The sequence below is a fragment of the Conger conger genome, chromosome 1 (genome assembly GCF_963514075.1).
Source record: "Conger conger chromosome 1, fConCon1.1, whole genome shotgun sequence".
Lineage (NCBI taxonomy): Eukaryota > Metazoa > Chordata > Actinopteri > Anguilliformes > Congridae > Conger > Conger conger.
Window position 1 is genome coordinate 80,638,495 of NC_083760.1, and position 10,847 is coordinate 80,649,341.

At 47.7% G+C, this 10,847-nt stretch overlaps 1 protein-coding gene across 1 annotated transcript in view; it reads left to right on the forward strand.

Annotated features, from left to right (window-relative positions):
- Window positions 1-1,545: 1,545 nt before the first annotated feature.
- erfl1 (Ets2 repressor factor like 1) overlaps window positions 1,546-10,847 on the forward strand; it is a 52,286-nt gene continuing 42,984 nt past the window's right edge. The window contains exon 1 of the mRNA XM_061256619.1: window positions 1,546-1,646. The gene's annotated coding sequence lies outside the window, so the exon portion shown is untranslated. The remainder of the gene's footprint in view (window positions 1,647-10,847) is intronic.

Below are 10,847 nucleotides of genomic sequence, written 5' to 3' on the forward strand. Positions count from 1 at the left end.
AATTTCACAAATTGTGAAACGTAAAATAAGAAACGTATAAATAGTTTTACATGAATGCTCATCTTTAAGTACGCTAATTTGCCGGGATAAAAGCGGGTTCCTCCCTAACATTGTGTGTCCCATCGATTTTATATCCGTAAAATAAAAGAATAAAATGCATTGTTTTGCTCAAAATAAATAGCCTACAAAGACGACAAAAACAGAACGTGTATTGGTCATTCAAGACAAAACTGCTGAAACACATAGTGGATCAAATAAATGTAAACAATAAAACGAGTAACATAACACTGTAACGCACTTTATAACAATCTGAAATCTTGATTTTACTGCAGATATGCTGTTGTAATGATTCCTTGCATGGTGTTCCGTTTGTTGTTCATGCAATTAACATATGAAGAGCAGTGGCCAAAAGTTGGATTCGCTGCAGTGAAGCGACTAGAAGGATTACTGTCCCTTCAAATCTCATGAAGAGAACTGGGCAAGCTTGTTGCTGTTCCGCTTAGTTCTATCCGGAAATTATCCTTGTAAAATAGTCTACGACGAGTTATAAAATATATTAAAATGACTTTAACAATACTCAAAATCGGTGTAACTATAAGTTGTCCAAAGTGTCATTTCATAAAAGATTACTTAAATAATTTCCGTTGGTTTTCGGGATTTTAGAATGTTAATGAAAGGCAATTGGCTTGTGTGCGCGCGGGTCCGTGTCCTGGGAGACTTTTGAATATGACCAAGATAGTCTGCGCAAATTGACGCTCTAGACAGGAAACAAGTATTTATATTTTACAGACCAATGTATTGTCCTAAAGATATAAATAAGGTCGATGTGGATTTTTGGGTTAATTTCGGAAGAGTTTGGTGTCAGCTACAACTGGTAGCCTTACTGGCTCAACCACGTCTCTCCGAATGATAACGATTCACTGCTGGCGTTGAGTGTCCAGTAAGTAAACGTGATTGATGTTATGAACTGGAGTGGTTCCACCTGTCATTCTCTTTTTGTTTGATGTAGAGCCAACGGTTGTCTGTAGGGAGGGCAGAGCTCACTGGGACGACTTTGTTCAACTGGAAGAAAACACGATTCTGGATGTCACCATTCCGTCCCCAGAGATTTTTTTTTTTTTTTTTTGCAATGTCCTCAGCCGAAGTGAAATGCGCCCTCTCCATAGGGGCGCGCACGTGCATTCTAACGTGAAATGACGAACCGAAAGTGAAATCGTTTCATACAGTCAGTGTAAAACTCTTACTTGTGAAAAATCAACAAGACGAGAGAGGGTATTTCTTTAGATTATTTTTATTTTAAAAAGGGCTCTCTGCCGCGCCTCACTGAAACGGTGGCTGCATGCCGGAAACGAGCGGCGAGAAAAGACGATACCCAAACTGGGGAGTCAAATCAATGCAGTTGCGTCTAAGTGTAGAACAGAACGGAGTGCGTTTTTTATGTTTATATATAAAATACAGTTATTCTGTGCCAGTGTTGTTGACTTTGCTCGTTTTTATTCCAGTGCAGACTTTCTATAGCGCGAGGCGGTGCTCCTTGCCTTCCCGCCCGGATCCAGTGAGGCTAAACTCGGCGGTCCAGTCCAATCGACCTAAGCTCGTCTTCAGCCTCAGGTTCAACACCGAGGCGAGGCGACTCCGGAGTCCAGGTGAGTGAATTTTAGAGGACTTTTTACAGGGCCTCGTCGCCACTATTAATGCACTGCACAGCTGCTCTACCGTTTCCTTCACTGCCCCATATTGTAATATGGTTTATCTTGTTACCATGACCACCTTCGGTAAAATGCACATGTAAAGAATCAATTGACTCTCAAATATATAGCCTACATGAGAGCCAGTGCTTCAAGAGAAAATGGCAAACAAATTTGTACACAACAAATTGCTTCAGCTAAACTTATAAAAAGTATTCAGTTACAACATATTAGTGATTAAGTTGGTGCAAAAAGCCAGAACAAGGCAAGTACGCTGGCAATGTATGCAAGGTTGCTACTCGTCACGATTAGAATAGGCAGGTAGACCATTCATGGATCAAAAATGGATCAAAAAGCACACCAGAGCACCTACGTCCCTGCAGCCAGTGTTCGGTGCTACTTCCGACGCAGGTAGCTTCAGAGCTGCCCCATCTGCAGTACGCGAGCCACTGAGATCACTGCCGGGGTCACCAGCGGCTGAGCGCCCCACTGATCTGTATGCCTCTGAGAGCGCTTCACCCACATCGGTGAACGTCCCGAAAGCGCGCCGTGTGACCTGAAGGGGCGGAGGACCCTGCGCGCTGCAGACGGCCTCTCCAGCAGCCCGGCGCCGCGTTCATTTTGGAAACCTCCCAGCATAACCACCCGCTGCGCAGTAGCCTATACACTCTCAGGGAAGAAAGCTACCAAAAGGAACCGTGTGATTTCATGGAAGGAGCCCATCTCAACAGCAAAGTGGTTCTTTGTCTGAGAGCTTTCACACTTCACACCTATGATAGAGGGTTCCATACGGAACTGAAAAGGGTTCCTCGGCGACAAGCCAAATAACTTTTTTTCTTAGTGTACTAAGCCTAAACAGTGATTAAATCTCTCCCTTCACCCTAAGATCTGGTGCATACGCAGAGACTCATTTGTATAGGACCCCCGGTTATTCTTGTTCTCTCTTTAGTCTTTTTACTTCCTGTTTCACCTCTCTCCCTCCCTCTCTCCATCCCCTCTCTCTCTCTCTCTCATCCTCTCTCCCTCTCTCTCTCTCATCCTCTCTCCCTCCCTCTCTCCATCCTCTCTCCCTCCCTCTCTCCATCCTCTCTCCCTCCCTCTCTCCGTCCTCTCTCCCTCCCTCTCTTCATCCTCTCTCCCTCCCTCACTCATCCTCTCTCCCTCCCTCTCTCCATTGTCTCTCCCTCCCTCTCTCCATCCTCTCTCCATCCTCTCTCCCTCCCTCTCTCCATCCTCTCTCCCTCCCTCTCTCCATCCTCTCTCCCTCCCTCTCTCCCTCCCTCTCTCTATCCTCTCTCCCTCCCTCTCTCCCTCCCTCTCTCTATCCTCTCTCCCTCCTCTCTCCACAAACTCCTCTGCACTCCTTTCCCCCACTACACCTGGTAACTACAAACTTGTACACAATAATAAGACTCATATGTATCCATCTATCTCTCTATCTCGGTTGTCCGCAGTCAGTAGAGTGGCTGAAAGACTGGGAGCCGTGAAAGGTCAGTTAATCGATGGCACACAATTTGACAAATCCCGCCGATTCTTATCATCCGCACAGCGTTTAGAGAGACAGAGAGGAGCGGGAGATTAATGTTTAATCCCAAGTGCACCGCAAGGGAGAGACGGAGGGGGGGAGAGGAGGAAAGAGACGTACAGACACACACTGAGAGGGACAGACGGAGAGTGAGAGAGAGGGAGAGAGACTCATAGACACAGATACAGGGGGGGAATGGAGAGCAAAACGGACACAGAGGGAGGGACCGATGAAAAAAGAAACACAGAGAGAAGCAGAGAAAGTGGGAAACTGAGAGAGATGCAGTTTGTGGATGAAGAGAAAGGGTAGAGGGAGCAGGTGGTAGGAAAGGGAGACACACACACATATAAAGAAGAGAGAGAGGACTCAGGCATGGGCTGAATGGGGCCGATGGGTAGAGATGGCGCAGATGTGCACAGGCCTCTCTCTCTGTGTCTAGTGAGACAGAGACTCGGAGAAAGCTGGGGAGTCAAACACTGAAGACTGAAGATGGAAGACTCCCCCCCCAGGGAGACAGGGGCCGCCTCCAAAATCGAATACTATCTCACTAGTTACAATGTCAAAATAGTATCAGTATGTCTGAAACCATAGCTGCAAAAAATAGTGTGCTAAAACCTCCCAGATGTCACACTACTATCTTTGTGAAATATCATAGTGCGCGAACACCGGACACTAAAGAATTTAATCTTTTTTTCTGTTTTCCTTACACGAAGTCACACCAACTTGCTGCCGTCATCGACGCAGATTGTGCTTAAAGTGGCGGCATTCTATGATGAAGGAGTACGTCTGAAAATCCATCTTACTGTTTACTTACTGCACTAAAGCCGCCTTATGCACGCTAAATGATACGCGATTTCTGGCTAAACAAAAAGCAAGTCAAGGAATTTGAATATTATGTTTTGTGACTCTTTTTTGGAAAACTTTCCTGTGATTTGCCTGGAAAGTGTCATCATTTTTAACAAATCAGATTCAAGGACATACTGCAAAGTACGGTGTACCATGCTACATTACATCATTGGCATTTGGCAGGCGCTCTTATCCAGAGCGACGTACAGTTGATTAGACTAAGCAGGAGACAATCCTCCCCTGGAGCAATGCAGGGTTAAGGGCCTTGCTCAAGGGCCCAACGGCTGTGCGGATCTTATTGTGGCTACACCGGGATTAGAACCACTAATCTTGCGCGCCCCAGTCATTTACCTTAACCACTACGCTACAGACCGCCCCTAATGTTAATGTGTGAAGCAAGAATTGCTCTGTAATAAGTTATTGGTTTGGTGCAAAATCACTAGCCAAAGGACATATTTAAGCGCTGTAATTGTACGGTGATTGTAATCATCACTTCGGCAATATTCAAAATGGCCGTGCCGATAAAGCGCGGGGACCGGCACTGGTGAGGGGGAGGCCGGCGGCTAACCGGCAGTCAGACGGCCGGAGAGTGACAGACCCCGCTCAGGGTACGGTCAGATGCTCTCGCTCTCCAGCGCGTCTCTATACAAGCTCAATGTAATTCGATTGAGATTAGCCGTATTGGCATGACAGGACACCCCTAGTATCGCTGAAGCAGTTAGGAGGCAATGACAGGCCTACATCGACATGTACTAATACAACATCACCACCGCTCCCACGGCCGGGGCTACTGGGCTGAGACGCACCGGGCTCCGGTCAAAATCAGGAGCCAGGAACCGGGGAGGGGGGTAGAGCGATAGACAAAGAGTAATTGTGTGAGATAAAGGGGGGGGGGGAGAGCAGGAAGAGCAAAAGAAGAGATGAGAACACGGAGGGCAGGTCAAAAGGGCAAGAAAGAGAGAGAGAGAGAGAGAGAGGGAGAGAGAGAGAGGAAGAAGTGTGAAGAGACCAAAGAGGATCTGAGAGCAGGTGGGAGAAAAGTGGTGTACAGGGGAAGAGTGAAAGACTGAGAAAATGAAATTTACAAGGGGAGAGATTAAGTGAACATATCCCCGGTCAGTCATTAATCTGATTTAAGTGCAATTAAGTTAAGACCAGTTCTTTCCTATAGAGAGAGAAGGGGGGGAGAGGGAGAGAGAGGGAGAGGGATGAGAGACTGAAAGGGAGAGTGGTGATTGGCTGTGAGGGCAAGGTACCCATCATGCATTTCATCAGGTTTTCACAAAAAAAAATGCCGTACAAAGGGATACAAAAGTCTATAAAAGTATTTTGCCAGAGCATTGTGGTTCTGTCAGCTGGAGAATTTATTTTTGTGTCAGCCATTTTCAGGCTGTGGACACTGAGGCTGCAGTTGTGTGTGTGTGTGTATGTGTGCACATGTGTGTGTGTGATGTGTAAGTGTGTGTGCACATGTGTTTGTATATGTGTGTGTGTGTGTGTGTGTGTGTGTGTGTGTGCGTGTGGGAGATAAAAAATCTGTTTTACAAGTGAGACCTGGCCATATTTACATATGAAAAGCTAACATTGTTGTTTATGATAACAATGTAGCAATGCATTATGGGACTGTAGACTCCCCTGCTCATTTGATGGTTCTTGATATCCGGGGGCATGTTTTTAACAGTCATGGATTTAATTTGGAAGGCATTGGTATAGACATAAAATATTAAGATACGGGTGCCATTTTGCATTTGTAGCATCTACCCTGAATATGCTATTTACTTCAGGTGTTGCATAGCTAAAGGACATTTTTATGTTAATAATTAATTTGGAAATAAATATCAGACAGAAACTTGTAATGTAATTCAAAGCTCTATGGTCTTGGGTACCTAGTAATAACAAGGTACTGTAGACAGGGCTATAATTCTGGGACAAAATATATTGGAAGGGCTATTACTGTATCTAGCTAACCAAAACTGCATCTGATACTGATAATTGTCTCCCCGTGTCAAAAACACTATTTAGCAAGCTGTATCGTAAATAATTTTGCACTCACCCAGCACTTTATGAGAAACATTTTTACTTTATTACACCTACACATGCAATTATCTAATCAGCTAATTGTGTGGCAACAGTGCAATGCACACAGTCATGTAGATACGGGTCAGGAGCTTCAGTTAATGTTCACATCAACCATCAGAATGGGCAAAAATGTGATCTAAGTGACTTTCACCATAGAATGATTGTTGGTGGCAGACCATCAGGTTTGAGTATCTCAGAAACTGCTGATTTTCAAGCACACTAGTCTCTAGTTGGCAAAGAATGGTGCAAAAAACAAACCAGTCCAAAATCCAGTGAGCAGCAGTTCTGCACACAGAAATGCCTTGTTAATGAGAGTGGTCAGTGGAGAAGGGCCAGACTGGTCAGAGCTGACAGGAAGGTAACAGTAATGCAAATAACCACACACTACAACAGTGGTATGCAGGAGAGCATCTCTGAACACACAACGCATCATAACTCTAAGTGGATAGGCTACAGCAGTAGAAAGGCCAGGTGTCGGGCAGGCGTGATTGGTACACTGGAGCAAGATAAAAGGCGAGGATCCCAGTTTACTACCAGGCTACTTGCTTTTTTTATGAATAAAGACGTGTTGTTTACATAACTAGCAAGTGAACTGGATGGGTGGGAGGAGAAGCTGGTTCCCGTAGTAACAAAGCGCACTGTCTCTGGAATATAATGAAATATAAGTGTGAAATATAATGAAATATAAGTGTGACATATAATGAAAAATAACTGCGAAACGTTGTCATTCTGTCAGCAGACACTTTTTGGCCGGAGCATGAATGGGCTCTGAGAGCATGGAGCGGAGCGTCTGAGGGACTGGGTTTATATCCTGTAACACGGACATGCCTCAGGGGCTGGGGGGGTTCTGTATGAGCAAAGGGGAGCTAAGACTTGACTCAGTTTAACCTCGCCGTTCACTACAACAGCCAAACTCCTCACCCCCCCCCCCCCCACACTTGTACTCTCCCTCTGTACCTCACCCCATCCTCCCTCCCTCTGCACCTCACCCCCATCCCCCCTCCCTCTGCACCTCACCCCCCATCCCCCCTCCCTCTGTACCTCACCCCATCCTCCCTCCCTCTGCACCCCCCCATCCCCCCCTCCCTCTGCACCTCACCTCACCCCCCCATCCCCCCTCCCTCTGCACCTCACCCCCCATCCCCCCTCCCTCTGCACCTCACCTCACCCCCCCATCCCCCCTCCCTCTGCACCTCACCCCCCATCCCCCCCTCCCTCTGCACCTCACCTCACCCCCCCATCCCCCCTCCCTCTGCACCTCACCTCATCCCCCCTCCCTCTGTACCTCACCTCACCCCCATCCCCCTCCCTCTGCACCTCACCCCATCCCCCCTCCCTCTGTACCTCACCCCCCATCCCCCCTCCCCCTGCACCTCACCCCATCCCCCCTCCCTCTGCACCTCACCCCATCCCCCCTCCCTCTGTACCTCACCCCTCCCTCTGCACCTCACCCCCATCCCCCCTCCCTCTGCACCTCACCTCATCCCCCCTCCCTCTGCACCTCACCTCATCCCCCCTCCCTCTGTACCTCACCTCACCCCATCCCCCTGTACCTCACCCCCCTCATCCCCCCTCCCTCTGCACCTCACCCCCCCTCCCCCTGCACCTCACCCCATCCCCCCTCCCTCTGCACCTCACCCCATCCCCCCTCCCTCTGTACCTCACCCCCCATCCCCCCTCCCTCTGTACCTCACCCCATCCCCCCTCCCTCTGTACCTCACCCCATCCCCCCCTCCCTCTGCACCTCACCCCCCCCCCCCACCCCTGTTTTGTGTTTGCGTTGCCGTTGTTCCAGATGTGTATCACAGGGCAGGGGTCGACACAGGGCCCCAGCATTTGTGTTGCATTGCTGCGTCTGCTGGGAGATTGTGGTTGAGATAGCCCCTCTGCCTGACACGCACACAACGGAACATAAATCAAACGCACGCGCTATTTTATCTCTCTCCACGCACTTTAAATAGGAATTAGATCCTCCACTCAGAGATAGGCTGCCGGCTGGTTTTTTTAAGTGGCGGGGAACCGTTGTTAGGAGTTTGTGCGCGTATACCATCTCCCATATTGTCTCCACATTATTGTCGCTAACTGGATTGCTGTTGTCAAGTCTTTGTGCTTATCAGGATATATTAGTTTAGTTAATTATTCAGAGCCCCGAATAGGATATGACTTGTGGCCGCTATTCGAAAGATACGGATTGATTCGCCATCACAACCAATAATGCACCGATGAAATGACAAACATTATGGATTCTTCGCCGTACACACAGAAGTTTATTCATTCCTAGTCGTCTTTAGTTCTTAATCATTCTTGAGAGTCGTAGTATTTATGTATTTTTTAGATCCTTGTAGAGAAGAGTAAAAATAGAATAATCAGTGTGTGTTATAGGCTTACATACCGAAAACGAAATAGGCCTATTGTTCATAAGGCATAAATAATCTACAATAATTATTTACATATTGACGGCAAGGTGGCAGTTACGTAGCCGGCTCCAGAATGAAATTAGCGCGTACGTTTTAGCGTACGATCAGCGTACGATCAGCGGGCCCGATCCCGAAGGCCGAATGACGAGCGCCCCGGCGTTTAAATTCTTCCGTCGGTCCGGTGGAGGAGAGCTGTTCGACGGGGGGAACAGGCCCCTCGGCAGAACGGAGCTCCTGTCCTCGACGCTCCGCTCATTCTGTTAGACTAACCAGCCAGTTGTACTGACACGATTCAATTAGCCCCCCAGAGCCGTAGCTTTGCCACCCGCCTCGCAGGAAGAGGTCCAGCTGTGGAGCCGCCGCAGCGGGACACGGGTTCAAGTCCGGGCGCGGACCCGTTTTCCGCGAAGACGCGTCTTAAACGCGACCGTAGCGCGATTTCGGGATTTACCGCCGAGGAGCAAAACATCCGCCGTAAAATCCAGCGTACAGTGTGTTTTATTTCGATAGGGTGCATTTTATGCCTGTTAGACTCATTTAAACTTTGATAATGAAAAAGAAAACCTCATTTAATTGGGATTGTTCAACCATGCTATTATTTAATGAAATTATCATTTTTTTTTTTTTTTTCAACATTCATTACTTGTACCTACGATGAATACTATGGAATTAATTTAATCGGCTACTTTTTTATTTCTTTGTTACCTTTCATGACGACCGGACGTGTGTTTTCACTTGTGGCCAGTATTAAAAATGGCCAGTATTAAAAATGCTCAAATTTGAATGCAATGTTCTGGATAAAGTTCATTTTAATTAACTGAGTCTGAGCCATAAGCACCTTGAATTACTGAAGAATAATTCAAAGAGTTTTGGGTGTTTCTGGTGGATTATTCATTTCTATTAATTCAGTTAATGTTTAATTCATTGATTATGAGTTGAGTGTCTTTATTTCACTGGTAGCTTGAGGGGGTCCTACCCATGGTCCTAACCCACCCGAATCTGACCTGAGTCCGTCTGTGGAGGGCATGGGGAGTGCCATTACCATATAATAATGAAATATTTTTATTATTATAATTTGATTAGAATGGGAAGGTGTTGCTTGGGTCCTGGCGAAAATAATATTTTCAGCAATGCTGTCATTTTAATTTTAATCTCTTTCTTCATAGTGCTGGTTGCATCATTCAGCGTGCTGTGCTGTTATACAGGGAAGTCCCTGAAACACGTCCACTTACACTGGTGATATTTCACCATACTTCATCACGCTCATCTGCACAAAATACAGAGAGAGAGAGAGAGAGAGAGAGAGAGAGAGCGAGAGGGAGGGAGGGGTAACAGGGGAGCCCAGAGGAGGAATGAAACGAACGTTAGAAAGAGAGGGAGTGAGAAAAACACAAAGAGGAGGGGACGCTCGCCTCCTCTCGATAAGCGCGCCAAGCGAGGGAATAAAAGAGAGGGGGAAACGGAGAGAGGAAAGGAGGACGGGGAGAACGTGGAGAAGGGTGTGAGGGGCGCCAGAAAAACGGACAGAATAAGAGAGATACAGGGGAAAGGAAGAAGGGCACACGGGGAGGAAAGAGACATACATAGTGAAAGGAGGGGGGGGGGTGGTGGTGTGTGTTGGGGTGGCGGGGGGGGTAAAATTTCCATCAGGTTTTCAATTGGGCTGGATCAATAGTGTATTAGAGCTCACCTTGACCCTGTCTCTTTCCCCTCTCCCTGCCCCTCACACATGGGCCAAGCCACTCTCCCACGCAGCAGGAGCGGGGCAGAGGGGGAGAGGGGGAGAGATTGCATTATGGCCTCCCTTTCTGGACCCAAAGTGGCAGAAAATGGCAAGATTAGAAAAAAAACAAGAGAGAGAGAGAATGAGAGAGAGAGAGAGGGAGAGGGAGAGAAAGAAAGAGAGAGAGGGGGAGAGATAGAGGGAGAGAGAGGGGGAGAGAGAGAGGGAGAGAGAGGGGGAGAGAGAATGAGAGAGAGCGTGAGAGAAAGGAAGAGAGAGAGGGAGCGAGAGAATGAGAGAGAGAGAGGAAGAGACAGAGGGAGAGAGAGAGAGGGAGGGAGAGCAAGAGAGAGGAAGAGAGAGGGAGAGAGAGAGACAGACGGAGAGAGAGAGAGCGCAGAGACACTCAAACCTCCACTACATGCACGGTGCGGCTCGATGCCCACTCATGTGCACACACAGCGCACCGCACACTGTGTGTGGAGCCCCAGAGGGGCAGCATGGCACCCCGGCCACACTCACAACCTCTCTGTGGTGAAATAAAACTTAGGAATGACCTTCAAGCCATG